Here is a 16,360-nt window from a genome sequence, read left to right as displayed (position 1 = left end):
ATGAGAAAGTACGAAGGGTCAAAAAACACATTAATCATTTTCGTGGCTATTAATAATAGCATTATATAGGCTTGGATACACACAGACTTCCAGGAAGATTCAGTCAAATGGAAGCTTCCTGTGTATTAGTTAAGCATCATTAAACCTTTTTACCAGAATTAATTTGGCATAGATTAATTTACTTTTGAGTTTAAGGCCACTTCAGATTAAGAGTAATTTCATCCTGAGTAGGCGTCCACAAAGGAATTTAGTTAATCCACATCAAATTATCTGATTTATGTACTTGAATACACTCTGCTGACAGGCTCAGCGTTAACAGGACAGCTAGCAGCCGATCCAAACACACAATGAGAGAACCATTCCCCCCAACATCTGTTAAACTGGGAACACACATGCTTTTGATTCTACTGTCCCACATACCAGTACCCTAGCCCTATTCAGATTCAGAGTTGCATGCCTGAATGTAAACTGCATTGAAAATATTCCCAAAATCCATAAGTGTGCTAGGAACATAAGACTTCCCCAGGAAATCCTCTGACCAGTCTTACACTGGAGATAGATAATAAATGGGAGTTCTGGATATGAGCTTTAAGTTAATGAACACTTGTGGCCTTTAAGTCTCACCCAAAAGTAAATTATATTAATACAATGACTTGCAGACTAAAAACTTGTCTCTAACAGTATAAGTCTGTGCAACAAAAAAAAAAAGTTTCCCTAACATGACTAACAAAAACAATTAAACCTATTACACCAAGTTCTACCGATAATTACTCTGTAGCATCACAACAGGACAACAGTGCTTCTTAATGCACAGGGAAGAAAAGAACAATAACAGACGCCTACAAAACCCCACAGATTGAGCCTTGTGTCAGCATGCAGGCAGCTGAGTGTACAGTCAGCACAGGCTCATGAACTTCTGCCATGTACTGCTGTAGTTCACTGATTTGACCTCTACAGATGCTCCTTCACAGAGGGATGCACAACTAACCTGACAAGAGCCTTCCTCCCCTGCCCAGTGCTTCTTGCTGGTTGGAGCACCCTGACACTAACACACTCCAGCTGCATGCACATCTGGCTGTTAGACAGCGAATTCCTACACACACTCAGACATTTGACAGGCTAATAGCACATCCACAGCAGGGAAAAACACTGCTGTTTGTGAACAATCTCAGAGGACAATCCCTGGCTGCTGAGGACTCTGCACACATGCTCATAGACCCAAAGCATAGCTTTGCTTACCAGCCTGGATACACCGAGGCTTTGCAGCACCTTGTCTGCATGTCATTACTACACAAAGCTACAATTAACATGTAACCCAGAGATAAAACTAAGTAGAGAATGTTATCACTCCTCCTTTGTACCCCTTCTACTGACCCATTTCTGCTCAGGATTCATGTGATCTGGCAACAGTGCTTTTACTCGCCCTCTGAGCAACCTGGAATGCTACTCACATAGTGCACAAGTGCTCTGTGACCACTAACCTGATGCAAAAAATCTTCCACTAGGAGAACTGCTCTTTTCAAGCATTTTCCCACAAGGATACTGGTCTGTGAGTCACAGACCTCCATTTGCTTTGCTGTGCTCTGCATTTTGCAACAAACGATAAGCCTTTTTGCCCAAGTCCAATCCTGCAGCCACTGGACAAGTTCAGCATACAGAAGTGGAGGACAGGAAGGGACTTCACAACCTTCTACAATCACTGGTTTCACCTTTGGAAGGGTCTTCAGAGTACCCACTCCATATTCCACCTCTACAACACTGTCAATTCTCTGCAACAAGCTGCTTTCCAACAGTAATTGTAATTTTCTAGCAATTACAGCCAAACACCAAAATCCATGAATATAAAGTGCCATAGGAAGAGTGCAGGAAGGATCCCAGGGAGAGCCAAAGGGACCAAGCCATCAATGTAAATACATCCAACTCCCATGCCTTAATACCCTGCACAGAGGCAGAATAAAGTTTGAATCAGGTCTGTGGGATGTTTGAGCTAATCATGAGTTTAATCCATGCCAGTGAAAATCCAGATATTGGTCCTTCACAACTGCAGTCAGTCCACAGGATCCGGAGCACAGAAATACTGCTTTGTAGATGATGTAGGGTTCACATTGCACTAGCAAACTGTAGTGAGGTAAGGCCACATATCTGATCATTTAACACATCTGAGCTGATCAGCAGAAGCCTGTGCAGCTGTGGCCGTCTGCTTGAACTCCAGCTCTCTGGAGTTCAGCTAAACTTTATGGGGACCAAAGCAAACATTCTGGCCTTTAAGTAAGGCTTGCTTGCCTGGATACAAGTTTCAAACGGAACAAAAATACTGATTTATAAGGACTGTGCCTGAAGACTGGAAAACCTGGCCCAGATGTAGCCCAGCTAAGTCTATACATTAAACTAGGAGACAGGATCTAATACTTGGACTAATCACCATCAGCACAAAACCTGAACCATGTCCAGTTCTTCTTACAGCCATGACCGTTTCAAAGACATACTCTGCCCCCGTATCTGTTATAGACCAGGTAGTACAGGTTTGTTGATGCCTAGAGCTCTCTCCAATTTTGATCCACGGAGGCTGACATATTTGGTTCACTTCTAATACAAGTTAACTAGGTCCACTTGAATTACTAGCACATCAGAAAATCCTCTCTGCAAACTAAGAATCTCAGAGGAAAACGGGTTAGCACTCTTTCAGATGTTTTTCCAGCTGAAAATAGACAAGAACGGTAAGCCAGAGTTGCAGAAACTGACAAACGCAACACTCCAAGCTCAGTTAGAGCTGAAGTCCATCTGTATCTCCACTTCAGACTATTGATGATTGATTGATGGCTTGGCTTCGTGAACAAAATTGGGGAAAGGCTTTACCCATGCTTACTACAAGCATGATGACTAAGGGCAATGTGGGATAGGCAAATCTGGTTGGAAAAAAGGCTGCTTGGTCATTCAGACTAGTCTGGTAAATTCAACATAGCTGGGTAATCCAACTTGCCAGTTAGCGCTGCAGAGCCAAAAGACACAAATACCAGCTAAAGCCCAAATACTGTCTGAAGAAGCAACACCGTTTCTGTCTAGAATAAGGAAAGGTGCAAGAATACATCACCATAGCATAAGTTTTCTGTGATGCAAAGTATCACAGCTGTGCTGAAGAGAATAGGGACTTATACCTGCCAATACTGGACAGATACTTTGAAAATGCAATCTCTTGTTTTTACAAAGCACTTGCTCTGTAAAAGTAGGAAGGATTTCCTTAACTGCAACACATTATGCAGCTCAGTTGTGCAGGGGTCTTTGTGTAACACATCTAATTTTCACATCCAATCTTTTCATTGTGTGAACACCTGTACTGGAAAACTGTACTATGTTTTGCAGTACAGGCAGGTACCTATATAAAGCAATTTTAAGCCTAGAGGCATGAGAATTACTTGTCTTCATCACTCAGAAATCTATTTTTATCTAGCTCTGCTTCATCATTTCTCCACCTCTTCACCACATACGCTACATAACTGCAAAACTCAGACTACATGGAGCACACCAGGGGAGACACAAACTGCCTACTACTTCAGGTACAACAGTCTAGTAATACAGGTGCAAACTCAAACTGACACCTTAATACAAATAAACAGATGTCATCAGATGGGGCTGTTTGATAATTCAAACAAGCAATGCACATTTGGAATAACACCCTAAATCCAGACATATGCCCTATGCAATGCATAGGTACAGCAACAACCGTCTGGTTAACCAGCCAAGACAAACTAAGGATTAAGAAGCCATTTTGTATTTTGCCAGCAAGTAAATGGTGGGCATCCAGTATACAGAGGTCCCTGCATGCTTTACCAACATGCACTGAGATGTATGCACTCTTAACATGCTGTTTGTCCAATGTCTCAACTTCTCCCAGTTCCTGACAAAAAAAATACAGGAGGGAAGGATTAAGGAAAAAACATCTGAATACTTCGCCAGACCTTCTGATAGAGCTTCCCCAGTCTTTTCCTAGGGAAGAGCTTACGCTTACAAATGCAAAGAAATTGTTTAGCTTGCAGAAACAGTGGACATCAGAAGATAGATGGGAGGTACAGAGCAATCTGCTTGTACCTCCTGATCCAGCCTGGGGTTGCTGTTTTGCTCTCAAAGTTCTAACACTGGACCAGGACCTTCTCCATTCGCCCAGACCAGCGGCCAATCCACCCACCACAATTAAAGCACAGTATCCCCACACTTGTCCCATGGTCTGCCTTTACAGAAGCTTCACTACAGGCGACACTTCCCTCCCGCTACAGAAATCCTGCACAGCCTCCAGACCTACAGGGCTGCAATTCAGAAAATTACCCCTAAGAGAAAGCTAGGCTAAAAGGCAACCTTTGAAAGCACTGACAATGAAACACATGGTTTGACCAGCCCTTTCTTTCTAGATGAGAGTTACTCATTACTTGGAAGTAAAATGGCTGTTGAAAAGTCCATTAGCTGGTATGCCAAGAGTTTCCAGGTCCAATTTATCTTAAATACAAAGCAATGTATTTTTACAGCTGTAGATTTAAAGTGGGAAAAAAGGCTCAAGTGGCAGAGAATCAATTCCCCACCCCCATGCCTGGTGTCTGTACTAAGTAAACATAAAACAGCCTTCAAAAGCAGCTTTCTGCAAACAATGCAGCTGTTTGCTTTCTTTTGAGGGAGAAAAAAAACCTTTCCCCTAGAGAAGAAATCACTATTTAGACAGGGAACAAGGCGAACTTATCAAACCTTATGAGACTGGAACATTTCAGGATTCTGGCAAGAAGACCCTTTATGTCTTCACTATTGCTTAAACCCAGTTTTGGTCAGCAGGGTTAAAAGCTTCTACTAGTTGATGAAGGTTCGGTAGCATCCATGAAATCAGTTACCAGCCTGTGTTCTCTTGGTCAGATTTTCCGTATCACAATGGCTACCACCACTGGTGGCTCTACAGACCACACAGCCATGCAGAGTACCAGTCTAATGTCTAGAGATGATATCCGTATGGGAGGGTGGGGAGGAAGGCATTATTTGCTGGACACAGCACAGGTTAGAGCTACTAGTGCCAGTGCTATTCCTCTCCCATGATCAGACATGGTAGAGCACTTTACACTTTCTGCCTTAGACAAAACATTGTACATCTACTTAACTCCAACAGCTTTTGCCTACATTATGTATAAAGTCAAACAAAACCCACTTTGTAAGAAAAGGGACAACAAAAGAACAAACAACAGATTTCAGCAGAAATACAGTCCTCTTTGGAAATGCTGAGAAATGTCTTAACATTTCATTTCCTTTAGACAGTGTTGGGCTGCATTTTGTGGAGCAAGCAATATCATAAGCCATGTAAACCCTGCAAAGCCCAGCTCCGAGGCCAAAGTCCACTAGTGCTCCATTTGCCATCAGCTAAGAGCAGGTTCCCATGAGGGCTGTGAACCCCAAGGCAATACAGAAGTGCCCACTTCATGAACTGACATTTTGACTCAAACAAGACAAAACATCAGAGACATAGTGCCCTAAATGGGCATTTGGGTAACAGAAGTTACACGTTACGTCAAGATTCCAGAATTAAATCCACATCTCCCAAACTAAGGTCTAGTGTGCTGGCCACTTCTCCAGAGAGCACCATGATTTAGCTTCTTCCAGCATAGCAGCTATAACCAAGAGGCTTACACAACTACATCCACTTTGTACAACTTATGACTCTGCAAGGCCTTAAGAAGTTCTCAAGGCACGGGTACTTGGTGGGCACCCTCACCATAACTTCCACAAATCCCAGAAAGGAAAAAGCACTCTTCATCTATGCAACTTCAAATGAGACTGAGGAGGAAGCAATTCCGTTGAGATTGGCCTAGATAAAAGGCAGCTGTGGACAAATGCAAGAAATTTTTTATCCTGCTGCTAGAAACCTAGGTGTAGACAGTATCATATCAGACACAGCCAGTGCACAATGAATGAGACGTAATGTCCATTCAAAACAACTCACACAAAGCTTGCAAAACCCATAGAAGCAAATCTGATATTCCTGTCTCAAACTTCCAAGAAGTGAAAAAACTTATTTTCTAGAGCTCTAGGAAAGAGGGGAAACTGCCACCCAAACAATGACATTTTCATAAGAATAACAGTATTTCTCTTTTAAAGAGGTCACTTAACCTGAAAAGCCTGAATTAAGTTACAAAAAGGTGTCATGAAAAGCATTAGCAGCACAGAGAGTTCAAGCAACTCACCTGAGGCCACAAAGCAAAGCAAAACAAAAGCAGGGATGAGAATACGGCCACCAGATCCCACACTTCTGTCTCCTGGCTTAAGCACCGTTAAACTCTGTAGCAATCACAAGCAATGCAGGATCAGCAGCGGAGGTGTGAGCTTTGAACCTACAGCCTGCTGCCTGGGACACAAGATCGTTATCAGTGGAGAACACAGACACTAAAAGCAGGTCTTTCATAACCTCCTCACAGAGGACATTTCTCTCTCATTTGCCAAATGAGTATCAGACATCAGGTTTCCTATTCCATCTAAAAAGTCAATCAGTGAGAAATGCTTTCTTCTTCAAAAATGAGCCAGGCCACCTCACAAGGGTTACATTGACTTCTTGTTGCCAAAAATGGAATTTGACAGCTTCTGTGTCAGCATATAACAATTTAATTAGGACCACAAACAGCAGTATTTGGGTGGCAATTCTTGGCAAGATCCTCTGCTAGTTTACATCACTTTGCACACACTATCTGGCCTTAGGTTAGGTAGTAAGCAGGTTTTGGCCTTGTTTCTCTAGTGCTTGCTAACACTGAAAACAACCAGTACATTGCTTTCAACGTGGCCATCCACCTGCACTCTAAATAACAACGATTAGTATGACAGACATACTTTAAGATCCACCTTCATGCTAATCCAGCACCAGGTTAACTCCTTTTACCTCTTTGAGGAGCATGTCAAATTTTGTAAAACTAATACTAAAGGATAGTGCCAAAACATCAGGAAGCGATGAAACAGTCTCATGGAATCCCTCTATCAGCCTGCCACCTCTGGTCCAGACAAAACTGAGACACACAGCATCTCACTCATCCACAGAATCCTTAAGGCAGCAAGCACACAGCTACAAAACACCGAATAGATGTTTTCTGAAGTTCCCAACCTCACCAAAGACTGGAGACAGAGACAACCAGTGGAAAAGGATTCCACTTGTTTTAGCACAGGCTGACAATGAAATACGTATTCACAGCCTGCTTTACCTGCTGCTATTAAAACAGCCAGTGACATAATCTCATACTAGGTTCTGTCTGCTGTACTAGGTGCTACAGAGGGAAGGGAGCCTGAATCTTGCTATGACAAGAGTTGGAGCAAATACAGTATTATGTTAGGGGCAGACGTCTGGCTTCCCAACTAATTAGGCAAAAAGGTAAGAGATTTCTAAAGGTATTTAGCTTTAGCACTAGGACTGTGCAAATGTATTTTTCAAAAGTCAGTGTATTATGTGCTGCACCCTGCTGAATACTCTGCTATGAACAGCTGAGCAGACAATGATTTTGAAAGACCTGGCCCATAAGTAACATAATAAGCCCTGAAATCCCTCTTCAGAGTATCAATTTTTCCTTTTCTGTGAGAACTGAACTCCTAAGATGTATTTCTGAGCCACAAGTGGGCCCATCCCTACCAGTCAGAGTTAAAACTATAGCGGACAGTCTCCCAGAGAGTCAAGAACTAGCTTACAAAGTACTCAGCAATACAAATTGAACTACGTTTTCCAAGGTCTTCAGTGCCTCCGTAGACACTTACATACAGCCACATTCTGAGACATGGCTTGGCCTTTTATAAGCTTCCTTTTTGTGTCACAACATGCCCAGCTGTTTTCAAAACCTGTCCCAGGTCACAGAGAAGCAATGCCTGCCTACCAGAATGACCACAACAACTCATTCTTGTTACTTGTGGCATGCTCTAAAGGCTCACTAGTGAAAACAAGCACAGCTTCAGTACAATGGAAGATGTCAAGCTTGCATGTACCACGGCTGGACTGACCCAAAGAAAAGCACGTGAAAGAGACTGTGGCATGGACTTAGGCAAGAGCAATTTCTTAAATGTCAAATATAACAGTATGAAATACAGTCATCTATTTTAACAAAAAAACCCAGCTTCTACTGGAAGATTGCGAAATACATGAAGCATTTCAACTTTCAACATCACACTGAATGTCCCCTTTTTTACCCCTGTAAAAAAAGCCAAATCCTAGTCCATTCTTTGGCAAAAGCAAACACACAAGGTAATTTGCTTTGTCACGGCCAATGTCCAAAAATCCATAGTCCATATTGGCAGATATTTCTTTTTTTTAGCTCTCAAAGAATGAGCTTTTCTCTAGTGGAATCTTGAAATAATAGAACATCCTGCTAAAATAATAATTGTGACATTTGAGCTCAATTCATGCCATTAAGCTTTGATCTCTGAGCAACTACGGTATCATCAGTACAGAGTCTGCAAAAGGCTGTGTTACACAGCCTCAGCCGCTTTTTCCAGCTGATGACGCATCCCACTTAAGGACATTATCTTTGCAACTAGGAAAAATAGTGAAGTATTTCACATTGGAAAAGGTACTTTTCTGCTTGGCAGCAGGCTCAAGTAGGAGAAGGAAGACAGGGCTTTCCCATGAAAGTCATCAGCCTCATCCACTTTTAGGAAAAGAAACCCATGAGCTCAGACGGTGTTAGGACAGAAACACTTTGCACCACCACCCTTTCCATAGCACATCCTGGTCATTGGATCACTTCAGACAAAGCAGCCACAAATCTGGTTTAACAAAGTGTAGCGCAGAGAGGTGCTTCACGATTCTACTGCACAGTACAGGGAGCATCACTGGTACGCTTGTAACTTCTATTGAGCAGTTACCAAGCCTTGCAGGTTTGCCATCACCTTCATAAGGATATTTTGGAAAGGAGTGTCTTATACATCTCGTTTTTGTAACTTGCTCTTTATCTTGGGAGAAGACATGGACATAAACTGCACACAGTACAAGATTAAACTGCTGTTTGAGGTGTACGCCTGCCCTGTAACATCAAAAGAACCTTTACTGTTATTTTCCGTTTAATCTTCGCTATTTGGGACCATGATGCCATAAACCAGCATGTACGTTCAAAAGCAGAGCAGAATACAACATGGCTTATACTGTTGAAAATATCCCAGTGCTGCCTTTGAGATTCACTGGCATAAAGAATAAGCTGACTGTTAAGCTTGATACCGACACAACCACACTGATATCTGTAGCATAGATGTAAGTAACATCAGATGAAACAAAAATATCCCTAAACTATGCAGAAAAACATCAGCCAAGAAAAAGCCTCTAGTACAATGAAAGGAAATGACATTGTTGGAAAAAAGCAGTAAACTGGCAAAGGCAGTATTTAGCAGCCACTGTCAGCCTGAGCAGAGTCTGATCCTTTAAAGCCTACAACAAGACCTTGGCTCCCACATGGCTACCATCTAACTGTATGGATTTGGAAGTCAGTAATTCACTGAAGTGATAAACAGATGTCCAAGCACTTTTGAAAGCAGTTAAGTGTCAGCTATGGAGAGGAATGAATTCCTGATCAATCCTGGCAACCGATACAGAGTTCAATAACCATTTATTTCTATGGTTATTCATACAAGAATATGAAAATAACTGGCACACATGATAAGGAAGCCCGGGTGCTTGCTGTGGCACAGGGCAGCTAGCATGGAGCAGTGCCAGAAAGTGTGTGCCAATCTTCCCTTTTTTGCCTGATCCACAGAGGGAGCAGTTGTTCCACACACTTTATATTCTTTAACTCCAGCTGTATAACCCATACCCCCACAGCTGCTGAACCCGTAGGCTCAGCACAACAGACTTGCAAAGCAGGCTAATGTACAGGTATTTTAACATCATCTACAGCCAGATCTAAGAGAAAGATGATAGAGTTTGTTCACGTCCTAAGCTACATCTCATGATGCAGAAGGATTCAGGATAGAGCTCTATACGTTTGCTCTAATAGTTTCAAGGGACCAAGCACAGGTGAAAAGCTGCTGCCTACCAAATTTCAAGCAAATCGCTCAGAACAGAAAACACTTCAGGTAAGCACAGAAGTGGCATGAAATACCGAAAGGAACAGCAGTAAGCTTGCATGACAGAATTGTGAACAAAAGTTCTGCATGCTTTTAGTAGATACAGGATCCAAACCACTTATTTATTCTTTTTATTGAGCTTAGGCTATCCTTAATGATGCTGAGAAAGTTCCAACAGAGCGAAAGCCTACTCCCACAGACAACCAAATTGACAGTAATTATGTCTGCTTTTATATATAAATAAATTTGGGAAGATAGATGTAGTAGTGTGGAAAATTAAAAGCAGGTCACAAGAACTAGGAATTAAGGTCTGGAAGACAAGGCAATCAGAAGAACAACAAAATAACATGCCAAAAATACAATCTGAAAAAATCTGAAAACAGATTGCGTACAGGTGATGGTATCAGTTTACTAAAAGAAGGAAGCAAATCCAGATCTCTCCAAAGACAGTAGGAAAACTCTTACTGCTTACTTTTGGATGAATATTTAAATACAGGTTTGAGAGAGCTGGGAAACAAAGCAATATGACTTACTGCTCTGGTTTAATAGAGTAAAGAATAATTAAAATGTCTAAAATACTTTAAAACTAAGAAATTAGATAAAAACCACATTGCCTATTAGTAAAACGAAAATGCAAAATGCAGGATCAATTTAGTTTATTAAATACGAATGTTTCATTTAGGGGAGGAGTAGGTTTTGAACTTTGACTCCTGTACTGCTACCAGAATGAAATGTCTGTGTGTCTGTGCTCAGGAAAAATATTGGTGCCGTTTTGTTGTTCGGTTGAGGATTCAGAATTTTTTAATCCATTCAAATTTGTTCCTAATTCTGCTTTTATAGGCAGCCATGGGCAGACTCTTGTTACAGGAGCATAGGTACAATATGGGGAAGAGGAAAGAAGCTATCAATAGATCCCTGGAATATCAGTATATTCCCCATGAGTACAGCTCTCAGACAAAGAACACATGATAATTTGTTTGTTTCTTTTGAAGACAAAAAAAATGCACCTGGAAAAGCATACACTACATCCGAAAACCTGGGACTTAAACCCAGGTTGCTAACACTAGCAACACAGTCTTTAAAAAGATGCGTTACCCGCCACAGGTGACAAAAACCACACTTTCACTCCTATTTATGGAAAGTACAATCTTTTATCATGTCATTGCTACAACCATGTTGAAAGCAGGTAAGAGGAAAGAGGGGCAAGCCTTTAGAAGAAGATGGGCACAGGTGCTGTAAACCAGGTTCTCCTGCTTCTTAGCCCCGCTCTTCTCACCCACATCACCACCACCGCTGCTCTGAGAGTGTCCACATGGCTCAATTTTAGCATTTACTAAGCTAACAATCAAGAACACTAGTAAGTGTTAGTTGCACAGCATGCTTGCCTGCTCCTGGTAACAAGCATTCACTTGGAAATGTGGAAGTAAAACTGCAGATTGTTCCAGGGAGCCAAGCAAGTAGGGTGGTAACAGGTTTTGGCCACCTCTATCTTCCACACAGCCCTGCCTGTTATTTGCTAAAAAGGAAACCACATCTCCAGAGCGATCTCTGAACTGTGTGTTCTGTGATCTCTGCCGATCTCTGACTTTGTTTGTTCTTTTCCCAGAGAATGACCTTGTTATCTAGCCCAAACCAGAACAGCCTTGGAAAGGCTCTTCCATTCTCCGTTTTCTATCTAATACCAATTGTTCCCTAACAAAGTTAGCATAACACAAACCCATCTCATCACATTAGACTCTAATTAGAGCTCTGCTAAGCAACACTCCTCCAGAAAATAACACAAGAGGAAAAAGGTTAGCTTGTGTGTGGATATGTACGACATTCAAACTGATGTGCATTCTTACTATCTATGACCAAGCTTTTTCACTAATAACACAGTGAATAAAGGTCTGAATGCTCCCATTTTTCCTACAGTGTTAGCCTGTTGTGTCAGGAAAGCTGCATCAACAGTTTTCCATCCTACACTGTCTCCCTCTCAGTCCTTGAGGCAAGCTCACATGCTTTCCCCCCCCAATGACAAACACTAAAAAAGACAAGACTAGCTTTGCTGCCACACATTTTAGAGAAATAGACAAAAAAAAAAAAAAAAGAATAGAGAACAGGGTGCTCCGCTTAGTAGTTCAGATCACGTTAATTCGTCTGAGCTGCTCTGTGTGACTTTTGTATGACCAATAGAAATACATGATACGTAGCTACAGAATATGAAATATTTCAACGTTTTTGTGGCAATCATCTTTTGAACACTGCAAGTGGAGTCTCACCATGGTGTTTTTAATCTATACTCTTGGTACCAGTAAACTGCAAATGTACATCCTCATCAACTGCACAGAAAACTTTCAAGCACTCAAGTTCAGATCTTCATCCAGCATAAATATCAGACAATCTCAGAGAGAGTGCACTTCTACTAAGACTGACCCGGAAAAGTGGGTAGAGCCCCTACCTGTCTCAGATAAACAATGAAAATACGTCACATGTATAAAATGTCTCATTAAACAGTGGATCCTAACTCTAGCCCCTCTCACAGCAGGGGTCACCCGGAATAACCAGCCTAATAGAAACTCCGTAGTGTTTGGTCAGCATTGGCCTCTGGACTTATTTCAAGATCTGGTGTGTTGCGCAGCCTAGGAGATCTATATAAACACCAAGGGTGCCTGCTCTGAGGTTACTTAAACAAAGTGGTAGTCTGGTTTCCTTTCTGCTCTTCTCCTGTCATCATCTTTGTGCTGGCAGCAGTGCTTACAAAGCCATGAGGAGATTCTAAACACAGGATGCTGAAAAAAAAAAAAATAAATAAAAAAAATCACCAAGCAAAAAGAGTCTGCTCTCAGTTACTCATCATGGGCTGGTGAACTCCAGTGCCAGCACACAGAATGAGATGGATGAGGAGAGGAGAGAACGGGCAGTCGGGGGGAAATGAAGCAGGTTCATTACTAGCTCACTAGCAACCTTCAATTACTCTGGATTAAAGTTCTGAAGGAACCACACCCCAAGAAATATTCTGCCTTCATGGTGCAACGCATGTAATAAACACTAGCAGAGCTGATCACACCTGGCCACAGATGGATGAGCTCAAGTCCCATTCTCATCCTGCTGTGTCTTTGTGGGTCTGACTCTGCCAGGTGAACTCACTGGTGAGACAACAGGCTTGCAGAGAGGAAGGCAAGGAGACTTGCTTCATGAATTGTGTGTATCACACTTGACTAACACATGAAAACTCTCCAGCCCAGAACCTGGTTAGGAGGTCCACAACTGCTTTCTCCAAGTCACTAAGGCTTGTGGCTTGAACCACAGCAGACCGCTTTACCCTCACAAAGCCAGTTCAGATTATAGAATGCTAGAGTAAAGGCTACTCCTGGACAAAGACCAAAATAGTTTTACTCACCTGCTTTTCAAACTCCTGGGATTTCATTTTCTGTAATTCTGCATTTCGCCAGGAGCCACTCTTTATTTACACCGTAATGGTAGATGTTGAATCTGGTGTGCTGGACAAAGTCTATGCTTACACCAATAGCATCATGCAACAAGTGTTTTTGAAAACAAATTTAGCACTACAAAAAGGCTTGCCAGCAGCTGCCTGTAGCAAACTGATTCATCAAAGTGCCTCAATCTCACTGGGTGACACCATTAAGAAACTTTCAACATACCTGCTTGCACTGCTATGCAGATGTATTCAGAGCAAATTTGGAACTGATATCCAAAGGATTACCACAACTCCTGCAAATGACAAAATCTAACACACAGCTAGCTACACATGAGGTGTTTGTTTCACATCATATGGCTAAGTGCACTGCAGCAGCAACTTATCTGGGGAAAATGACTGTGAATGGTTGCGGCTAGCTGCTTGATTATTAGAATCGAACCTAGATGATAGCAGTTGTGATCTCTTGCAACCCAGAGGCTAGCAGGTATCTCCTCAAAACACCTACAGTGAGCATAAAAAAAGCAGTGATTTTTATCATTTTTTTTAAAGTCACACATTCTCAACTTATCAGATTGAACTTTAATTCTCTCATGTTCCACACTACCAAACTTTTATCCATACTTTGTCAAGAGTTGACTACTAATTCTTACCTTTATAATCAGCCCTACCGAATTATCATTACATGGAGAAATAAGGTGCTCCATACCACCGCAGGCATCATGCCCTTACTTGTCCAGACCCTAGCAGATACAGACGGTTTCATATCACTCTCACATAAATTAATTCATGTTTGCACAGTGAATTGTGAAGACCCACCAGCAGCACTTGTATCTGTTACATCAGTAACACATTGCAGAGTCCCAGGCAGTATCCGTTTATCTGAATAGCTTAATCAGGCAGTGATCTGTGTTACGGGAAAGTCTCAGCACGCACTCCCACTCCCACTTTTTAGAGAGGCAAGCTGTGCCATAAGGGCCACGCACAAAAAGCATTTGCACTGAATGCATGCTACCATGACCTTCTTTCAAAACTGAGTGAGACTTGCTCCATTACAAAAGCCTTTCTACAGCAAGCCTGGCCATCTGTTGTTAATGGAACATCCTCAAGATATGACTGTTCTCTGCAGTACAAGCACCAACCCATTTCCAAAGGCACCTCCAAAATGAACTTTAATGTGTTAATCCAGATTGGTACTTTTCAAGAAACTGCAACTCATCTTTAGACTTCAATTTAGCACATGTTCACAAGTATGTAAACACATTTACATCCCTCTCGCTTCAGCAAGGTCTATTCCAACACACTAGAAATCAGCTCTGATCCTCCAAATAAGTTATTTGTACAACCTTAAAATGTCCAAGGCCAACAGCTGTGGGGATGGGGGTGGAGGGAAGGCAGCACTTCCGATTTAAAACATGCAAAAATACTGTTTAATGTGAAATTTCAGTTTATAATTGCAGTCTTTTCCTGTGTAACCTCATCTAGGTGTTCCTGCTTCGGCAGGGGGATTGGACTGGATGATCTTTTGAGGTCCCTTCCAATCTCTAGCATACTGTGATACTGTGATATATTTTAAGCATCTGGGCAGTTGTGCACCTCCAGAACTAAGCAGCAGTTATTTTGAAACAGGCTGATGATATGTTGTAATGTAGCAGTCCAGACTTAACAACAGCCTGGCATGCAGCAGCAGGATTTGTTTCGTGCAGAACCCCCCTGCCCATCACAAAAGCGGCCGTATCGATGGTTTGTTTTTACACACCCCTTCATCCCAAGGTCCTGTCCTCCCCTTTTTCCGCCTTCTCGTCCCCCTCCCTCTCCCCCGAATTTATTCGCATAGGAGCCAAAGGGGTGAAAACCCTCCCGTTATCTTGTAGCACCCACCAGGGCTGGAAGCGGCGGCGATGGTAAGGTGAGCCACCCTACACGAGCGCTGCCAAGTCAAAGTCGCCTCGCTCAGGATCAGCTAAAATAAAGTAATTATATATGTATAAAACCAAAATAAGCACACACAAAAATCCCTAAAAATCCTCGCCCTAAACCAAACAAACAAAACCACACACACACACCAAAAAAAAAAAAAAAACAAACAAAAAAAAAAAAAACCAAACCCCAAAACCAAATCAAAACAGAAGAAACAACAAAGACCAAAAAACACCACTATTAACCCCTTCCCAATCCCCCGCTACCCCATAAACCACCTCCCGAGCCACGCCGGGCACAGCGGGCAGCAGCACGCCAGAAATCGAAAACAAAACAAAACAACACTAAACCCCAACCACTTCTTCGCTTTGTTCCTCCCGCTCTATGTCGCCTGCCCCGGGCGGAGCGGGGAAGCCTGCTCCGACAGCAGTCCGCGGAGCGCCTGTCCGGCTCCGTCCTCCCTCCGCCGCCTACCTCCCGGCCCGCAGCCGCCGTCGCTCCCGCGGACAGCTCAGCGCAGCTCACTTCACTTCACTTCAGCCCTGCTCAGCTCAGCCGAGCCGAGCGCAGCCTAAGCCGAGCGCTGCCGAGCCTCCGCTCCGCGATCTGCGACCACTCCTGACGCCAGCCTCACTGCCGCTACCGGTCGCCCGCGCCCCGCAGCGGCTCTTATACGGCGGCGCGGAGCGTCCGCGGCGGGGTCGCCTGCCCCTTTCCCGGCTGGGGCCGCCCAGCAGCCTGCTTTTTGCCTTTCCTTTAGTGTCCTCTCTCCTTTTCGTCTCTTCTTTTCCCTCTTTCCCTTCTCATCTCTCTTTTTCCGATCCCTCGCTTTTTTATTTTTCCCTTTCCTTCTGCAGCGGCTGCTGTTTGGGGGGGGTGGGGGTGGGGGGGAGGAGGGCGGGGACGCCGCTATTTGCATGTGGGCGTGCACATTGCAGCCGAAACCAAACTGCGGGGCTGTGCATGGCCGACCCG

The 16,360-nt window shown here is 43.1% G+C and overlaps 1 protein-coding gene across 3 annotated transcripts in view; it reads right to left on the bottom strand.

The window, feature by feature from the left end:
• ABCA1 (ATP binding cassette subfamily A member 1) overlaps positions 1 to 16,127 on the bottom strand; it is a 95,107-nt gene extending 78,980 nt beyond the window's left edge. For 2 of the 3 annotated variants that reach the window (XR_013958816.1, XM_080638554.1), the window contains exons 1-2: positions 15,860 to 16,127; positions 15,347 to 15,428 (exon numbers count right to left, since the gene is read on the bottom strand). The gene's annotated coding sequence lies outside the window, so the exon portion shown is untranslated. The remainder of the gene's footprint in view (positions 1 to 15,346; positions 15,429 to 15,859) is intronic. The other variant, XM_080638555.1, reaches the window with a different exon arrangement.
• Positions 16,128 to 16,360: the final 233 nt, after the last annotated feature.

Source organism: Psittacula echo, assembly GCF_963264785.1.
Source record: "Psittacula echo genome assembly, chromosome: Z".
Lineage (NCBI taxonomy): Eukaryota > Metazoa > Chordata > Aves > Psittaciformes > Psittacidae > Psittacula > Psittacula echo.
This window is presented reverse-complemented; position numbering and strand designations above follow the sequence as displayed.